Raw genomic sequence first — 18,791 nt, 5'->3', positions numbered from 1 at the left:
GGCTTACTGCCCATAGCCAAAGTTTCATGGACACAACAGTAACAGCCACCTTCCCACTTCCATGGAAAGGGTTACACAGGAGGTACCCAGTGACAATGCAGCTGCTGAAAAATTTCAGAGCACACCCTCAAAACTCCACTCTCCAACAGGTTAGCTTTGCCCCCAAAGTGGTGTTCCCCACACATAGTGTCTATGCAGGAGGCTGCAGAGACTGCTCAAATCCCCACAGGGGCAGAAACGAGGAAAGGCTGGTTCTCACTGAGACTTTAATGCTGTTCTTTGCATTAAGAATCAGGCCTTGCAGAATGGATGGAAAACAGCCCATGCTGAAAATACCAGTATCTAGTAAGGGTGTCTTTTGTAGTGCCAAAGTAACAATATCTGTATGAAAGAAGCTGTGCTTGGGAGCTTGAATGTTAAAATAACAGTATTAATTCTGAAGGGAAGGAAAACTCAATAAAAAGCAAATTCAATCATCTTCAAAAGAATTCAGTGCATAGCTCAGAAAACACTGGCAGAAGATAGATGCCTTTACCACAATAGGAAGACAAATAAAAATATGTATTGGAAAGGGGAACTTGCTTTCTTGGAAACTTTACTGAGAGTTCTAGAGGCCTTTGTTGCCACCTAGTCAGAAATTAGCAAGCTTCAATCCAGCTTGCTACCATTTAAGTTTTAAAACATACTCTAGCAGTTTTTCTTTAAAGGTTAAACACGAACAATTTTTGGTAGGTAATTTCTGATACGTTACAAGACTAGTAATGTGCAATACTATAAAGTCTGGCTAAAGTAGTATTTCCAAGAGTTCTGCTGGTTTTCACCTGTGAAGAGCCTCTATCATTTCATTTCTATCTTCTCCCTGAAAGTGAGCAAGTAGCCCACCCAAAACACTGCAACTGAATAACACAAAGTGTGTGCACTTCACTAAATTTTACTTCTCTGCCCAAGCAAGTCATATGACTGAACACTGCTTTTAAATAAATATTTGAGCATACCATGTTTATTTAAAATATATATATATGTATAACCAGGAAGGACTTCAGAGAAACAAAGTGCTCTTCCATTCTCTTAATTCCCAGGTGCCTGAATAATGGGTCAACTATATAATTTCTTCTTACTCTATTTTCCCAGGTGATGAAAAACATGGTATACATTCAAGGCTGTATTTTTCACATACTAAAAACTCCAACAAATTTAAGATAATATGTGCACGCACATGCACGAGGATTGGATTTTTTTATTCCTTAAACCATTTTAAATGGTTTTCTTTGGAGTCCCAAAGACACATATAGATTTAGCTTACTTCTGCCAACATGTCTGAACAACATATATATTCAAAGTAGTGTGTCTTGAGAGATTAGGGTCTGTTTGTGCTTTTACTTAAAAGTGCTGATGTTAGTATCATGTAAGATGTATAGAAATCAGGACTGGCAATTCTGGAGATAGGTACTAGGTTCCACTGTATGTTTATTGACAGTGTCAGGGTGTCCACAAGGGTAAGGTCTAGATCTGCTCTCTCCCAAATTCTGACAAATCAGCTGCAAAACTGACTTGTGATAAAAGTAGTTCTCTCAGCTATACACACAACAGTCATCCTTGGTCAATAATGTGTGCCACAACAACATGAATTCTTTTTATGAATGGTGTTTTACAGTTAAAGTCTTCTGAACAACCCACTGAGTTAAACTACTCAGTTCAAACAAGTTCTTTCACAAATTTTGGCCATGTTATGGCTGGTTCTTCTTGAATGGTCCAACTAAAAGATTCATCATTCATAAACACACACTGAAGAGGTTACAAATCCATTTCTAATGGAAATTTGGGGGCTGCTTACCTTTTCTATGTGCCATTTCCTTACTCAAGATGTATGACTGGACACAAAACAAGCACTTACTATTGGTACTCCAACTACATTGCTGGCAGAGAAAGAACAGTGCCTATTCTTCTTTAATTCCCCTCCTCTCTCCTTTAAGAAAAACCTCAAAACCAAAAATATGTCTCAATACACAATTTCAGGAAAACCTCTTAGGCTAGAATCTGTGGGACTACCTCAGTCTTTAATGCTGTAACAAAGAAGCCCTGCTTATCCACGTACTTCAGAAAGTATCATGACCCTAAGCCTAATTTTATACTCTGATTTAGTTAATATTTTTGCATTACTCAACAGCTTTTACCTAGCCAGAGCACATTCTCAAGCACACATACACAACAATGTGTTGTTAATTACTCTGTTGGTGGGAAAATCTGTCAGGTTTCTTACCTTTTATTTTTAGCCACTTCCAAGTTCTTTTAGTCCAAGTCTGAACCAGGGAGCGGGGAGCATTTATTTCTATTAATCAATCAACGATGGCAGTGGTGGTGCACTCTAGTTTTTCATTCTGACTGCAAAGCAAAATTAAAAGCTATATTTTGCAAATTTACGCATTATAGATTGTAGCGGCAGCTGGTGGACTGCTGCTGAGACAGACTGTCTTTCCCCTTCCAGTCCCCTGTGACCGAGATGGAAGAATTACAGGACAGCACTAGCAGCTGCTGCTGCTGCCCCAGAAGCAGCAAGCCAAGGTCTCTGGAAAAATAATTGGGGAGGCGGGGGAAGGGAAGAAGGGGGACAAAGAAGTTGGGGAGGGGAAGGCATTGCCAAGGCTGGCTGCACAAACAACACCCTGCACCTCGCCCTCAAAAGAAACAATTGAGCTGGCTTGGGCTTCCTTCAGTAGACACAAGTCTTTTAAGCCATTATGAGACTCGAAAACACTACCAGTTTTTGATAAGGACTTTTACAGAATTAAGAAAGAGTGAGAAAAGGCAATATTCCTTCCAGTCCGATACTTGCAGCAGTTTGCTCTTGAATCCTCTAAAAATAAAGCACAGTACAATGAGCAACACCCTTCCTTGCAGCTTCATGACAGTCTTTCTATGGAGCACTCTACCATAGCACAGCACAGTCTACAAGTCAATTCATGCCCTGTCTGTGTCCTGTAAAACAGGGGTAACCAAATCCTTTCTCACACAGGCATTCATGAAGATAAATAATTAATGACTCCCAAGGCATCATGTGCAAACACTAACAATCACTCATTTTTAGACAGACTTGAAAGCGAAACTAGTGGAAATTATGTCCATTTGTAAAAAAACTTGCTCATTGCAAAAATCAGCTTGCCTATGTATTTGGTCACCTAAGCAGTGACTCAGTGCAAGCAAGAAATGCCCATCTTAAAGCTCATCTCAACAGGGTTGAAAAATACACTGACTGACCAAACCACATCTGCCCACATGTGAAACCTGAAGTTCACCCCAAAGCTTTCGTGTTTCCCAGTGGATCTCCCGGGATCAGGCTGGCCTCTGGGGTCCCACTAAGTGGGACAACAACACGCCTCACTCCCTGTGAATGAAGAGCACCCTTTACAACAGTCACTTCCAGTTTGAACAGAAGAGACCTGTGAATGCTCATTTTCAAGAGAGACAATCTGTTATACACAAACCACACATGGGTCAGGCGTGCATGTCTCACTGCTCCTTCTACTAAGAGACTTCAATGCAAGATACTACTTGGTCCAGTGGACACTGCTTCATTATCACAGCAGTGGCAAAGACCCCAGATTAGCCACAAAAGAGATTATTTGAAGAAAACATTCAGCAATTCCAAAAGAAAAAAAAGGAAACAAACATCACTGCCACCACAACAGACGTAGCTTTCTATGCCCTGTTTAGAAAGACTGATTAAAAAGGCATGCATAGTTTTATTTCTGTATGGGAGAATATGCTTAATTTTAAATATATAGCTTCTCTTTAATTGGAGGATCTGTTTTCATCCAGTATATTTGGTCATTAAAAAAAAGAAAAAAAAAAAGAAACAGGAAAAAACAAAATATTAAAATTTCTTAGAATTGATCTCATACACATAAGCCAAGAAATATTTATGGTCAGAAGAAAGTGGTGCTGGCTGAAACAGTTTGCATTCGTTTTGTTGTGTTTCAGCACCCCTCTCAAGATAAGCCAAGAACTCTGTAGACAAAACCAGCACCATTATAAGCAGACACAAGCCTTCTCTCAATGTCCGTATTTCACATTCATTTTGGGAAGCTAAGCTAGTGATTGCTATCTGAAGAAACAGCTTTTGATATATCATCAATTTCCTGGAGAACATATCAGTTTATTGAGCGGAGGTTTTCAGACTCTTATCTCATTTGATACTATTATGCTTTACATTTAAAAAAATTTTTTTTGAAAACTATAGTTAAAATATTGAGATGCCAGTAGAAGACACTTACTTCCTCAAAATCTAACTCCAGGTATCAGCTGCTAGGATTATCAGAGACTCAATCTGTTTAGAAGTTTTTGAATAAAATTAAATAAATCCTTTCTCCTTGGCATATTACTTCCTACATTGTTTCTAAACTCAGAGAGTATCTAGTCAAAGTACTTGTACGCAAGTCTCAGATTAAATCCACCACCATGTGCACTTTTAATGCACATAGGAAAGAAGTTTCAGCAACATTAAAGCATTTCTGCAGCTACAAATGCTTCAAAAGTCATGACTTCAAGGTGGTACAGCGATGATAAGGATTAGAGCATAGGTCCAGCATTTATGTCTCTTTATAGCTGTGTAAATGAGTAAAGGGCTGAGGACAAGAAAGATTAAATTGCACAAGAGCCTTCACTGTCTTCCTAAAAGTCTTAACCAGGTAAGGAACAGGGCAGTTTTTTTCCTCCATAATTCATGAGGAAGGATTTATAGAATGGCTTGGAATATTGCCACAAGACAACCAAGGCATGTGGCCTCAGAAGTCCCAGCATCGCACACATGGAAATGGAGGATCAATAGACACCAATAAATAGGGTACAATGACACCCTGCACCCGAAGCAGCCCATTTCTAGTAGTGATATCATGTGTCACTATACTGAAAATATTAGCTACAGCAGGTCTCTTCCTCAGCAGCAGTTCTCTCAATGACATGTCCAACACTCAAATGTTATCTGAAGTTACTCATCTCAGTGTCTATACTGTCTCTTTCTCCTCCCTCCTTTTTGACCCAAAGCTATTTTTGAACTTGACCTTCTTTCAGTCTCTCCAGTAAGAATAAAGCCTTTGATTTTTCTAGCGTTTGGGATCATGATGGAGAGGTAGGCACCATCCACTGTTCTTTGTGTAAGAATGCTTTTTACTCTCCTTATATAATCTCTTTGTCACTCAAATTTATTTACCCACAATCCACTTGTTTCATTTATTTAACAGATCACCATACCTGTATGTTTTTTCTCCTCTTGGCTGGGAAGCCTCACAACACAGAAACTTAAGAAAAGTACCTACCTCATGAAAATTAATTCAGCAGATGTTTCTCCTTTGCAGTAAGTTACCTTGGTGTAAGTGGTTTTAGACCTACTATATATAAACACATATGGAAGTATTTAAGGTATTCTGTCATTCACTTCACTTTTCAAGACTAAGAAGTCTGAAGTTCAAGAACATAAGTTTGTTTTGAAGACAGCATGGCCTTACCACACACACATTTTCATAAGACACTTGAAATCGCAGACTGTGCCTGTACTTCACGTTCCATAAACACACGTACATCTTCTACACTTGAGCAATTACTTCACATTTCATTAGAAACATGACACCCAGGCTCACACATTTAGCCTGAAGCTTCAGGCTGATAATGCACTTTGCACATGTATGCATGAATGCACATTGTCCAAAAAAGAATCAACTGCAAGCTTACCAAAGGAAGAAAGCAGACATGCTGCAAAGTACAGTACCTCCATCAGAGAGTATTACAGCTACAAATATTCTGGTAGCTTGTGTAGTACCTTCACGTTACAAGTAGTAAATTGGGTTTGGGTGTATTCATATCCAAAATAATAGATTTACCAGCTACAGAAAACAAAGACAAAGCCTTCCTAAAAATGCTGGATGTTATCACAGGTATAACTGTGATAACTGAATACAGTTGTCAAAACTGAATCCACTCCATTAAAACTGAATCCTCTCCATTAAACTGTTTGCAGAAGTCAAGCTACATTTTGGCAACAAAATGAGCAAATGTAGTTGATTCCCTGGTTTCATGTATAAACCCAAAATGTCAAAGAACCAGGTGGTTATTACTCAAAATCTTTAATAAGACATAATTTGAAATTAATATCTACAGTCACTGTGGATGAAGCGAATAAGCATTGAAATTAAACTCCACCACAAACCCTATTTCTAAAATACCTTCAATTAATTATTAAGATTCATTCTGAGTAAAGAATTTTCGTTCTATAAAGAACTGGAGAGTGAGCCTGGTATCAGTTCAACTTTAAATAAACATTAACAATGCTTAAAAACACTTTGACAATGGCTATTAAAAGAAAAGTTCTATTTTTGCCAGACCAATCTATTATTGAGGTTCATACTGAGGAACGTAATAAGTTGCTGGCCGATTACTTCATTGTGTAATTATTCTGAACTTACCATATACACATCATCTCATAAGATAATGTGGCTTGTCCTACGATCTTCCTATTTTCATGACCAGTCCTTATAAGACGCTAGAGGCACAGGTTGGTTTGGCAAGTTTCTGGATCAAAACCATATCCGGCAATTCTTCAAACTGATAGCAATCAAAAAAAGTCACAACAGATTCAATGGCTAAGGACAGTGAAACCTGTCCTCCAGATGTTTTCCTTCAGTGAGATGGAAGGGAAACAGGCTTTTGCTGTCTACCACCAATGAGAGCAGCATGAGTATTTCAACTGAGAAAAGCAGGTGCTGAATTATCTAAAACTTAGTGCAAAAAGTGTTGCAGCATCAACAAATACATTGAAAAGGCAGTACAAGTGGCACAGTAACATAAGCATCAGGCCACTATGTATTTCTAGTGTGCATAAACTACAATACCTGGTATGCATTTAATAACCAACACAGATCTCTCCCGTTCTGAACTTCATGCAGCTCACTGCTGCACCACAATAACTAGTACATGTCCCTTATTTAGGAAGAGAAGTCCCAGAAAATTTCTGCATTAATTCATTTAACAAAATAGCTGGAATAAAGTTCTCTTCACAAGCTTATAGCCTTATGGCTTCACACATACTTCCTCAATAACAAAACTTACTTCTTGTGGCACATTAAAAGGAAAAATGTGACTAAAATCTATTTTTATCTACAAGCTTCTGGAGAGCTAGTATACAGATGTACATTTCTTGTACTTGCATACGTAATCAATATTTTACATTTTCTATTTTTACTGTAAAATGACAGCTCACAGGAGTAACTGCTAACTGCACAGATCGCTAGAGACACACTGGGGAGTTCTTTGTCTATGGACTTTTTCAGGAAAGCCCACTGCCTTTAACTTGAAAAAATACCCAGTAGAAATGGTTGGACAGAACTGGCTTCCTGATACACATTTTAAAACAAATGCTGGTGACAACTAAAGCAAAACAAGATCCAGAGAGAACAGTCCTCTAAATCTAAACTGAAGCTTTATCCTTTGTGAAAGTAGGCTATAGATATGAAAATGAAAGTTTAGTCTTTTCTCATAAAAAACAACATCAAAAAAAAGAAGGACGCAGAAGCAGAGGGTATTGAAGTAATTTAAAATACAGTCAATAACATTTATAGTATTTTATACACAGCAAAGCAGTAGGAACAGAAAACATGCTATTGTGGGTTGATCAAGTCATCCCTCTAACTGGGTATTCTGAGCAGAAGATACTTAGGTAGGCAGGGCACATAAGCCCAGCTTACTGCCTTTACTCTCCAGCACCACAGCCAGCCAGAGTAGGAACATGTGCTGCCCCTCATGTTCATGGAGCTGTCAGCCACAGCCGCGTTCAACCTGCTGATCTGCCTTCACAGCCTCCTACGGCAGCAGCTCTGCCAGGCAAGGCAATTCTCCCATTGGCATAGCCAACACTTCTCTACAAATACGAGTCTTGCACTACTCCCTAGTAAGATGTTAATGCTATCTTTGGAAAGACCTGTAAAAATAATGTCCAGTATCCTCACCACTCTTTTTGAGTACTGGTATGCAGCAGCCAAGCACACCTCTTGAACATGAGACTTTTCTAAGAATTTCCCATCACATGGAATGCAGCAAGAAGAAAACAGGTATGAGCCTGTAATAAATTGGCCCATCTTCTAGATTAGAGAAAATCAAACTCTTCAAATAAACCAACTGTTGTTGGGGTTCCCCCCTCAACCACTTAGAGCACAGAAAGATCACAGTCATGCACCCCATTCGTATGATGGCCACTTTGTTATCCAAAAAGGTTATGAAGCCCTGACCAACCAGCCTGTTACCATTGCCATTCCCACCACTGGAAGTTAAACATTATTTCAACTTTACTTTTTGTCAGTGATCCTTTTTTATTATTATTTTTAACAAATGTTCCCACCACCCCAAAAGCTGTAGTTTAAACAAAGTGAAGGAAAGACAAGGAAAGACGAGAGAAGACTGATGTGGTGAAATTTGCTATTAGACAGCTAGGTTACTTGTGTGATGATTATCTGTTTCTTGCAGAAAGAATGATCCAAAGCTACTATTTACATGTTTAAACTAACCCAGCCCAGTTTGTCTCTAATGGTGCACAGAATAATCATATGAACTATCTAGCTAGCAGATCTGAATGGCAGCAACTTCTGCCAGAGGCAGCAATGAGCTGCTGAGAACACATGCTTTTCACAGCCTAATACTCTCTCTAAATTCAACCAGAGCTGTCTGAATGATGACTACATTTGAAAAGAGGTATCAAAATCATTACGATGGGCCATACATGTGAATTTAGAAGGAATTTCTAAGGCACAAAAGGGAAAGAGGCATTCATCTCCTTTAGTATATTCAACCACAGGAGTGCCCCTGCCTCTTCTTAAGGTTAGTGTTAGGGATCTGCTCTGGAAACACCCACCTTGGAGCTCAGAACTTTCCACCATTCTGGACACCTGCTGACACCTGCTACAAAAGCCAAACACTTGTGTTTATACTTATCTATCAATTGCTCTGATTCATATAGAAAAAAACCCAACCCCCAGTACAGTGCTCTCTCACCAGCCATTTGAGCCATCTTTGAGTATCTTTTGCTCCCCCCCTTCCCTTCCCCTCTCAGTGTTTGTTGACCCTGCAAGTGGTGCACAGGTGATACAGTGGGCTGAGACAGAGGAGGAACACTGGTGACCAACGTGTCATTTATTTTTTTTAAACCCCTAATCTACATATTTGGAGGGGCAAAGAAACAGAGATTATACAATTCACCCTTGACATTCTGCCAGATAACTTCAATCCTGTAAAATGCCCCCTAATGACCTGAATATAATACCATGGTGTTACAGTGTCACTTAAATACTGCAGGGTTCTTCCTCTGGCAGTGCAGTCTATTCAACTCTGCCTTTGCCTGGTTGTTTTAATAACAGTGATTTTAGAACTAGAAGGTTGTTACTGTCTCTTCAAGGCTTGCTCAAAAGGAGAAGTAGCCTCTAAACTGTCAAGCAAGTTAATGCAGTGATGCATGGATGTTTGTGACTAAAAAAATAATTTGAGAAAAATGGGCTCAAATATTAAGAGAGCTCATAGCAATGTGGCTGATGGATCATTATATTATTTCACAATAAATTAAGAGACTAGGCCAGTTTTCTCTATATTTATGTACACGCACACTCCTATGTTCCCATCTACCACCACCCTCCTCCACAGAAAGAAGATTTCATAATAACTGAGGGGACATATTCTTGATGAAGTAAATGACATAACTGCTGGTAACTGATGAATCCAATCTTTGCCAGTTGAGGATGTGGCTTTCAGGTCATTCTGAACTCTAGTTATTCAAACCTAAATAAACAAACTTGAACTTTTTACAGCTCTGAGTTTCCTCTTCCTGAATAATTCCTGTTACTAGTGAGTATCCTGTACTTTTAGTTAACTACAGCACTTCAACACTAAGATGGGCCAATCCTTGACACTGCATTAAAGCCAGTGTACACAATAACTTGCTAACATATGAAGTAAGGGAAGACAAAAAACAGTGGATGGCTGATCATAAAAGCAAGTTTCTATCCTCTGAACGTTTGCCCATTTTTAACACTGTGTTTAGATTACCTTCTGTTTCTCAGTTAAAATACCAGGCTGCTCACTTCTACAATGGGGTTTCTTAAATCTGGGAAGTGTTCCCAAGATATATTAAAAAAAAACCCCAAACCAAAACCCCCACAAAAACAGTGGTAAATGAGGAACAAGACAGAGCCAAACACACAGGCTGAAAACAACTTGTGGCAGTGAGTCTAAATTAGGAATAATCAAACTTTCTCCTTATTAAAACTGTTACCTACTTCCTCATTCATTAATATTGTCCTTGTTTACACGTGCAGCCAGGCCAAAGATTTTCCCCTCCCTCCAAATATAATTTCCTGCTATTGACAGACACATTCAAGTGCTGGATGTGTGTATGTCTACATGGCATACTGCAGGCAGAGGCGAGCCTTCTTGGCCACCATCCAAGCCAGCTGTAAATGAGCCAGCTCCAAACTGGAAGCTGTGTAAGCACAATTAGCACAGCAGTAAGCCTGATCTAACACATCCTGCCAAGAGACCGAGCTTATTAGCTCGAGCTCAACACAATGCGAACGATGGATATGGGGCTTCTGCTTTGGCTCCACACAGAATGTGGGCAGCTGAAAACAAGCACATCAAGCTCATATCTGCCCAGGAGACATGGTGTAAGTACATCTTCTCTTGGGGAATGCCCTCTGCTGCAAGCACTGTTCTTTCCCCTCCACATAAACTCCCAAAATGCTCTGACTGCAAACCAGCAGGACCTCAGCACCGTGAGCAGATAGAGCGAACGGGGTGCAAACTTCTGAGGCACTATAAGAAAAAAGGTACCAGGCAGGTGTTTCGGCACCAGCCACCAAAAAGGCCAAAGGTGTGAGGGAAAGGCAGAGCAAAGTACTGCAAGACTCTACAAACTGATAAAGAGCACTCCATCTCTGGCTTCTATCAGGTCCAGAGCAACAATGACCAAAAACCATTATTGTACTGTAGCTGTTAAATGGATTCAGCACAGGTGGGCATCTGTCTCACCAACAAACAAAGAATTCACTCTTTCTGGTAGACATCTGAACAGTCTAAAAGAGGAATATACTCAGAGAAGGAAATCTGTTATCGAACTGGGACCCAGAGAAACCAATGTTCCCCTGGTGCCATAGTTTTTATTAAAGGAGCAGTGATAGTCTAGTGGTTGGCAATAGTAGTATGAGAAAATTATGAATTCAGAGCAAAATGAGACAAAAATCAAAGGGTAGCAATGAAAATCATCAGGGAAAAAAAAAAAACAACATATTTTAAGAAGACCACCTGAAGAGACTGGGAATGTTTACATTTAAAAGGACAGTAACAAAATGGTCATTGCTAAACTGTATTTAGCAGAAACCAACCTATACAAGTTAGTGAGCTTCTGCCCACCCAGTAAGAGCACACATGGGCAAGAGGAAATTCCACTGAAGTGCCCCAATCAAAGTCAACAAAGAAAACACCTTATTCAACACATAACTATTTTGTTGCATTCTCTGTCAACAGACTGTTCCTGTAGCAAACACTTAGTATCTTTGGAAGGTGGTGTTCATACCTGTTCTCTTTTCCTCCCACTCTACAGTAAAGGAGTATTTTTAGCTTTCAGTTTGAGCTTTCTGATGTATGGGACAGGTATAAGCAAGAGAGAGAAGGGACCCCACAAGGTGTGGCAGACACACTCCTCCACACATGCAGATTCTGCAGATTAACTAGGTTTATTTTGACTTCTGAGATTTTTAGATTACATTGTGTATATAGAGGTTTTCCATGATTTGCTAGCTGAAAGTATTTTCTTTGAAAGGCCTTAGTTTGATCTGTGGTGTAGACTACACATTCTCAGCAGAGTACAAGCAGTTTATATATTTTGTCCCTGTCCCTTGCCTGATCATCAGTTTGGGCTATAAACCTGCTGGCATTTCACACAGAATTTCTCACACTCTGGTAACACAGATTTCAGTCATGTATATCTTTATGATTCAAGGCAGCATTAGAATCACTGATACGTGCTTCAAAGGAGTACTTTTCTTCCCTTTCCCCTATCCTTTCATAAACTTCTAAAAACATGACCAAATCAAACCCAATTAATCACACCAGGTTAAGAGACAGAGACAAAAGAAAACCTGAGAGCTGAGATTACACTTGCACTGTTCTTTTGTCTTGAGAAGGAAATAATTTTCTCTCTCTTTTTCCACTGGAAGGCCTGAAAAAGAAAGCTATGCTGTCAGAAATATCAAGGCCTAATAAAATGTGTGGAAAACCAGTTATACCTTGAACTTACTAACTTCAAGAAGGTGAAATAGAGAAATGTAGTTAAATGCTATTCAGTATGAAACATTTAAAAATACACCACAGTAAGATTATTGCAGGTTAATTTAACCTTATTTAGATTTTTCAGTCATTTAAAAAGACACATATAGTCATCAACCATTGTTCAGACAGTGACAACTGTTCTGAAACAGGATCTCAATTTACACATACATCTAATATATCTAAAATATACAGTATACATATATGCAAGATATAAAAGCCCAATAATCATTCAGTCCCTTTACTTACACATGCCTTCAGTGAAAAGACAAAAATTCTTGGCTTATAAATCTGCTGATCTAAAATACTCTATAAAAACGCATTTCCAATAGTCAGAAGAAAACACTGAGGAGATAAACATGATTAAGGGAAAAAGGGAGGGTAGAGAAGCAAAATATTTGCCAGTTAGCTCTGAATACTTTTGTATTGAACAAAAATAAATATTCAATCTGCATATTATTTCTTTTGGAAATACTTCTTTGCAGAGAGGAATGCAAGTTAGCATCCTTTATAAGGCCATAAGAATCTTGTACATATCACCATAAAGTAGGTCTAGTACAGGATACAGCAATCTCCCATGCAGTGACATGATAAACAGAATCCTTGAATACTGATTTTATTTGGTCTCCCTTCAAAGCAATACTTACTTAAAAAAAAAAGAAAAAGAAAAGAATCAGAAGCCATCTGCCAAAGGAAGAACCTCAGACTAAAAGACCTGTCTACACTCACTATGTGTATATTGCTTTTTGTTTAGACAAAGTAAAACCAGGGTAGATTGCAATGTGTCTGCAGAAGGTTCTTCTATTTTTAACTTACACTGCCCTGCCAGTATCAATTCAGGCAGATAGAAAATCCTTCATTAAAAATATAATTTACTTTGGTTGCTTTTCACTATGCTGAAGTGACATCTTTCCCAACCACTGTCAAAGCCCATTAGGAACACAGAGCTTTTGAGAACAAGTTTCAACCATGACTCCTGTTGCCCTGCCTAAACAAAAGTTTCCTTGGGAAGGCTTGGGAATCCTTAGATGGGAAGGGGCAAAGCCAAACATCATGACAAGTACTATTCAGATACACATAGTATCATCACAAAATTATAAAAAAATCTTTGCACTGTCTCATAAAGGCACAAAGTGACAAACCAGTGAAATATCCTAAGGAATGACACAAAACTTTGGAACATGTCCAAAAAAAAAGAAAGCTCTTGTACACTATTTTTGCTACCTAAATAGGTGGAATTTTTCACCTGAAACTTGGGGGGGGTGCTACAGCATTTAATAAAAAGTACAACACTGAAGACAACTCAAGCACGAAGTCCTTTTACTCAGCTTCACATATTTCTGTGCGTCCACCTGGAAAAAGCCCCACATATACAAGCAGATAAGCTCAAATTAAAACACAGTTTGCCTTTGGAGTCATGGCATACTTTTACAAAAGATGACTTTTAAATAGCAGAACATTTATATTCGAGCCAATCTCTGAAACTATGTTTTTCCCTACATGTTACAGTCCAGGAGTTTCAGAACAACTTCTTAGCTTCATCCCATTCCCTTCTCAATCAACTGCTCTAGCTAGAGACCAGAAGAGTAGGAGTCAGACAATGTGACAATCTGTGGCAATCAGACATCACAAAATTTATCGAAACAAAACATAAGACGTACTCTATTAAACTAAATGATTCTACACTTCATACATTTCCACACTAGGAGAATATAATTCAATAATTAGTCACTCTTCAAGAGAGAATTCAGAAAGTTCAGTAGGGGACAGGAGAAAGGAGTGAAGAAGCCCTACCAATGTGCAGAATCCAAGCCCTTGCTCAATTCCAGATCTACCCATGCTCCTCCCCAGAGTGCCAGTTTGGGGCCTGAAGTTCGGAAAAAACCAACTCTTCTGTTTCATACTTAAAAGAGAAGCTCAAACTATGCTGCCTTTTTGTAACTTCTGATGCAATAAATAGTCTGATTCAGCAACAAGCCTGTCTTGATATGGTTATACACCACCCACTGACCATGTCCTGAGCAGCCTCATGGAATACACAGGCTCATTGCTGGGGGATTTTTCACAAGGGCAATCTGGAACAAGCAGTTCTTATCTCAGGCTGCTGCTTACCAGCTCCTGTTGCACTGCCTTCTCCCCACCCCTCCTGGTAGTGTCAGGACAGCTTCATGATGCTGTGTAGAGAATGGACTTGGTTAAGCTAAAAATAGTCCATTCATCCTCCCCCTCCCTTCTCATTTTTGCCAGGTTATTTTTAAAACAGATCAGTTCTCTGCCCTTGTTCAACAGGCAGCTTGGCTGGAAGGGGAAGGGAGAAGGAGAAGATGCAGCTCTGTCAGCCCAGGGTGTAAGAGCGACTGCAGGGTCCCTTCAGCCCACCTTGCCAGACATAACATATCCATGGCATTACAGACACACAGAGGTCCTCATAATCCCAGTTTAGCTGGTGTTTGTGAAGTCTAAAAAGGAGCACATACTATTCCTACAGTCAGAAGGAAGAGGTTTGCATAATCCTATCCCTCATATCCCAGGAGCCAGAACTAATTTCTGTGCTTTTCTGATTTGACTTGGGGATTCTACGCCACCACAGCAGGACTTAGGAAACGGCTCTTCACTGTAACCTTGTCTGAGTGCTCATCTTTTGTTTGCATTACTCTGCCTTGCAAGATGACAGCTATCAAGTCAGATTACTGAATGTCACTCACAGTGACACATGCCAAAACTAAACCATTAAGACCGTCTAAATAAGAGTTAGGCTTAATATGCAGGTTGCCAGGTATTACACCTAGTAAGAAATAATTCTAGACAAATTCAGCAATTAAAAATTATTAAATATTTTAACTTAGTTCTTAAAATTCACTGGACGAATCAAATAAAAACTCTTCTGAATTCCTAAAAGAACCCTACATTTAAAGTGTAATGAATTTAGGCTGCCAGAAAAAAGAAGAAGGGTTGGGGGAGAAAAATAGAGCAATTTTTTTAAAATCCTCCTAATCCCCACTGTTTTTTCTGTGTGTTTATGAAGCCTCCGGAAATACCATGGCAAACATTCCAGCTCTACAGCAGTGAGGCCACATGACCCCAAGGCACAGCAAGGAAATTCTTTCCCAAGTTTCCTTATGGTACAGAAAAGTGAATTTCATTTTATTTTTGAAAATGAAGATCCAAGTCTAGGGAAATCTCCAGGAAATTTTCAAGAGCACAGTTCTAAAAACAGAGTGTTTCTTAATGTGGTGGGGTTTGGTTTCGTGTTTCCTTTTGTTATTTATTTGCTGTATTTCTATGTCTACACATAGTATTTTTTATTATCTAAGACCAGCATCTTAGACCTATATTCAGGGACCATTAAATACAGTACACCGTTTAAGGCACCTCTAAAAACTACTTGTAATGCTCTCTAAATCTTCTATCAGAGTTAAAATCAGTACTACTGCATTTCTGAATATAGCCATGATCTTTTCCTGACAAAAATTATGGCACTTAAAACCTCTCCTCCTTCTCTCAGGATTATTTCAGCTACCAGTATTAATGAAAAGATTTATGCAAATGAGCTTTGGTAAACATTATGAAAAAAAAATACCCAAAATCTGAACCTGAATCACAACCCTGCATTTTTACAAACAATCATATGTACATACTTGGAAGTAACTCAAATGTAGGAGTATTGATGAATCATAATGTAACAGGTGAGTATCAGGTGAAATCTGTGGTTCTCTGAAAACAACACAGAAGAAAGCATCGGGAAGGAAAACAGTTCTGCAGTAGAAATGCACAGCAAATGGCAGGCACTCATCACTAACTTGCTTTGTAACCATGTCAGAAATGCTTCTAATTATCAGAGGTAAAAGAGGGATGGCATTTCTGCTGGAAGCAAGTTTTACACTTTACTCTTTCCTCTCTCTTCTCTTTCAGCCTATAAATATTAGTCTTACACATTTTTCTCCCATACAGCTCTTGAAAAGGTTGAGTTTTTCAAGGCTGAGAGCAGACAGAAATGTTCATCAAGAAATGCCTTGAGGTCAACTGTCTGTAACTCATCAAAGTGCAGCACTGAAAATATGGATGAGGAGGATTATATGAGCATGGTAAAGCAGATTTAAAAAAACCCCAAAAAACTATGTTTTGATGATCAGTAACATTTTTTCTTTTTGGAAATGGGTTCAGTTATGCATCCCCAGTGCATAACCCAGTGCATCACCCACAGTGATGGTCACAGGGTACCAACTCCCCCCCTAATTTCAAGTGCATTCAAAACTACAGATATATGAATGTGTCTTTAGTGCTATTTCCCAATATATGGAAATGCCACTGGGATATGACAAGGAGCAAAATGGAGATGACCCACATAGCAGTTTAAGCAGAGGCAGCTGGTCTACAAGAAAATTATGATGTAGGCGAAATTCTTGAGAAGCAATGAACTACACTGAATACAGCAGAGATGAGCTTACCTATGGTTTACAAAGTACTTAAAAATATCTAAAAGAAGCCGAAAAGCAAAGAAAAAGCAGCAACAGAAAAGGTCTGCAAAGATTTTTTTTTTTTCCCTTAAGTGAGGGAGGAAGCAGAAACCCTGGAGTGCCCACTCTGTGCTTTTTTAAAAATTCTGTACAACAGCTGGACATAAGATATTGAACATGTTATTGAAACTACTGTTCTCTTCTACTCAGGGATTTCTGCTTAGTTTATTATAAATGCACATTTATTGGCAGCAAGTAGAACATATTATTGCTCTGTTTTATAGCTCGGATGGCTCACGCAAAGAGTAATTTGTTTGTATTCTGTATCAGGATCAATACCGTACCAGGGATAGCCCGAGGAATGTTTATGCTGAGGGCTTTGCTTGTGGGGTTTTGTTGTTGCAATCAATTGACCAAACAGGGCTGCTTCTTAAAACAACAAATAAACTATGATAGTGACCAGATCAGCCATTCAAGCATCAAACACAACACAGTGTCTGGAAAAAGAATGAAGGCCCATAAGTGTTTTTACAGCTTGATGATACACACAGCTTTCCTACCTGAGTATTTCCCACCGGCCTTTCTTCCTCTCAGTAGCTGGGGACTGTTTCCTCAACGCCCTCACATAACAAGATCCATTTTCCTGCAATAAAAATACAGACATATCATGCCTCCATTCTCCTGCATAATACAGCAGCATCTGAATCAGCTCAGTGAAAAGACCTGAAATGAACTAAAAGTACTTAGGAGTCCAATGACCAAGCCAGAAGGGCCAGATCTGAGGCTGGGTTGGGGTTCCAGCCCAGCTCTTGCCACCCCCAAGCTTTTGAGACTCACTCAGCGGTTTAAGTATTACAGGTTTTCATGCCTGTAACAATGAAATGAAGAAAAGATAATGAGAATTCTGCTGAGGTTTACATCAAAATTTCCTGAGCCAAATGGTAATTTTTTTCAGTTAAAGGTCATGGTGATGTCTTTTATTCTCTTTATAAAGGGTACTCACTGACTGTTGTGAGCTAAGTACCATTAAAAAAGATAAACCAACCCCCAAATACTGCTTAAGAAAATACACCAGAATACCTCAAAACCACCATCCTCTCTGTAGCAAAACAAAACAAGTTTATGGATTACACTGGCACAGCACTGCAACTTCTAGGAAATGTTTTTTTAATTAAAAAGAAAGATTGCAAAGGGAGATGGGGGTTATGTTTACGGGCAGTCAGTATTTTGTTACATGCTGTTTCAGCAGGCAGACAAGGCATCCTTACAGCATTATGCTACCAGGCTCCAAAACTCAGCAAATATTGAGAAAAGTGACACAGTGACTACATTTTGCCTCTCTTTTCACTAACGTCCAAGTAACTTCCATGCAAAAGAATTTTCTATTAAACATGAAAAAGCACATACTACCGGAATAAAAACCCAACAGAGCAAACCCCACACAATTTGCAACCAGTCCAGGTTCCTCCCCAAGGACCAGCTGTTGGAGCAGACACTTTCATAACAACTCAAATGATGCAAAAGTCACAGATGACTTAAAAATGCAGAAGAAAAGCCTCAAGTTATTACAAAAAACTTGCAAGTTGCATTCAATGTTTGTGCTGCAGCCATATCTACCCTTTTCACTGATAATTCACCAAGAATAAAAACATGACTGAAAACCTTGTCAGAAACAGTCATCCCACCCCAACACATCCAGTGTCACCAAGGGACTGTCTGCTTCATGCAGGAACGCTGCTGGTCTTCTTGTCTCACAAAAGGCAATTTTAGAGAAGTCACACATTGACAAGCAATATGGGTGAATGACTGGCTTTTAAGGCCTCATTGAATTGTGAATGTTCTCACCCACAACGTATTTATTCTCGTCCAGAAGTTTTCCCCAGTGCTTTTCTTCTGCTTATTCAAGGGAGGAAAAACATGTTAATTGATTCAAACTTAGTATGTGTTACCATGACTTTCTCAGCTAATGTAGACTTTAAC

At 39.1% G+C, this 18,791-nt stretch overlaps 1 protein-coding gene across 7 annotated transcripts in view; it reads right to left on the bottom strand.

Moving 5' to 3' along the window:
- Positions 1-18,791, bottom strand: part of ZMIZ1 (zinc finger MIZ-type containing 1) — a 303,291-nt gene that overhangs the window by 208,664 nt on the left and 75,836 nt on the right. For 5 of the 7 annotated variants that reach the window (XM_048310656.1, XM_048310661.1, XM_048310660.1 and 2 more), the window contains exon 2: positions 17,372-17,454. The exons of 1 other annotated variant lie outside the window; for it this stretch is intronic. The gene's annotated coding sequence lies outside the window, so the exon portion shown is untranslated. Of the gene's footprint in view, positions 1-2,260; positions 2,383-17,371; positions 17,455-18,791 lie in introns of those variants that run through there. One more of the 7 variants, XM_048310657.1, reaches the window with a different exon arrangement.

This window comes from Corvus hawaiiensis, chromosome 8 (assembly GCF_020740725.1).
Source record: "Corvus hawaiiensis isolate bCorHaw1 chromosome 8, bCorHaw1.pri.cur, whole genome shotgun sequence".
Taxonomy (NCBI): domain Eukaryota; kingdom Metazoa; phylum Chordata; class Aves; order Passeriformes; family Corvidae; genus Corvus; species Corvus hawaiiensis.
Note: the sequence above shows the minus strand (reverse complement) of the source record. Positions and strands in the feature narration are given on the sequence as shown.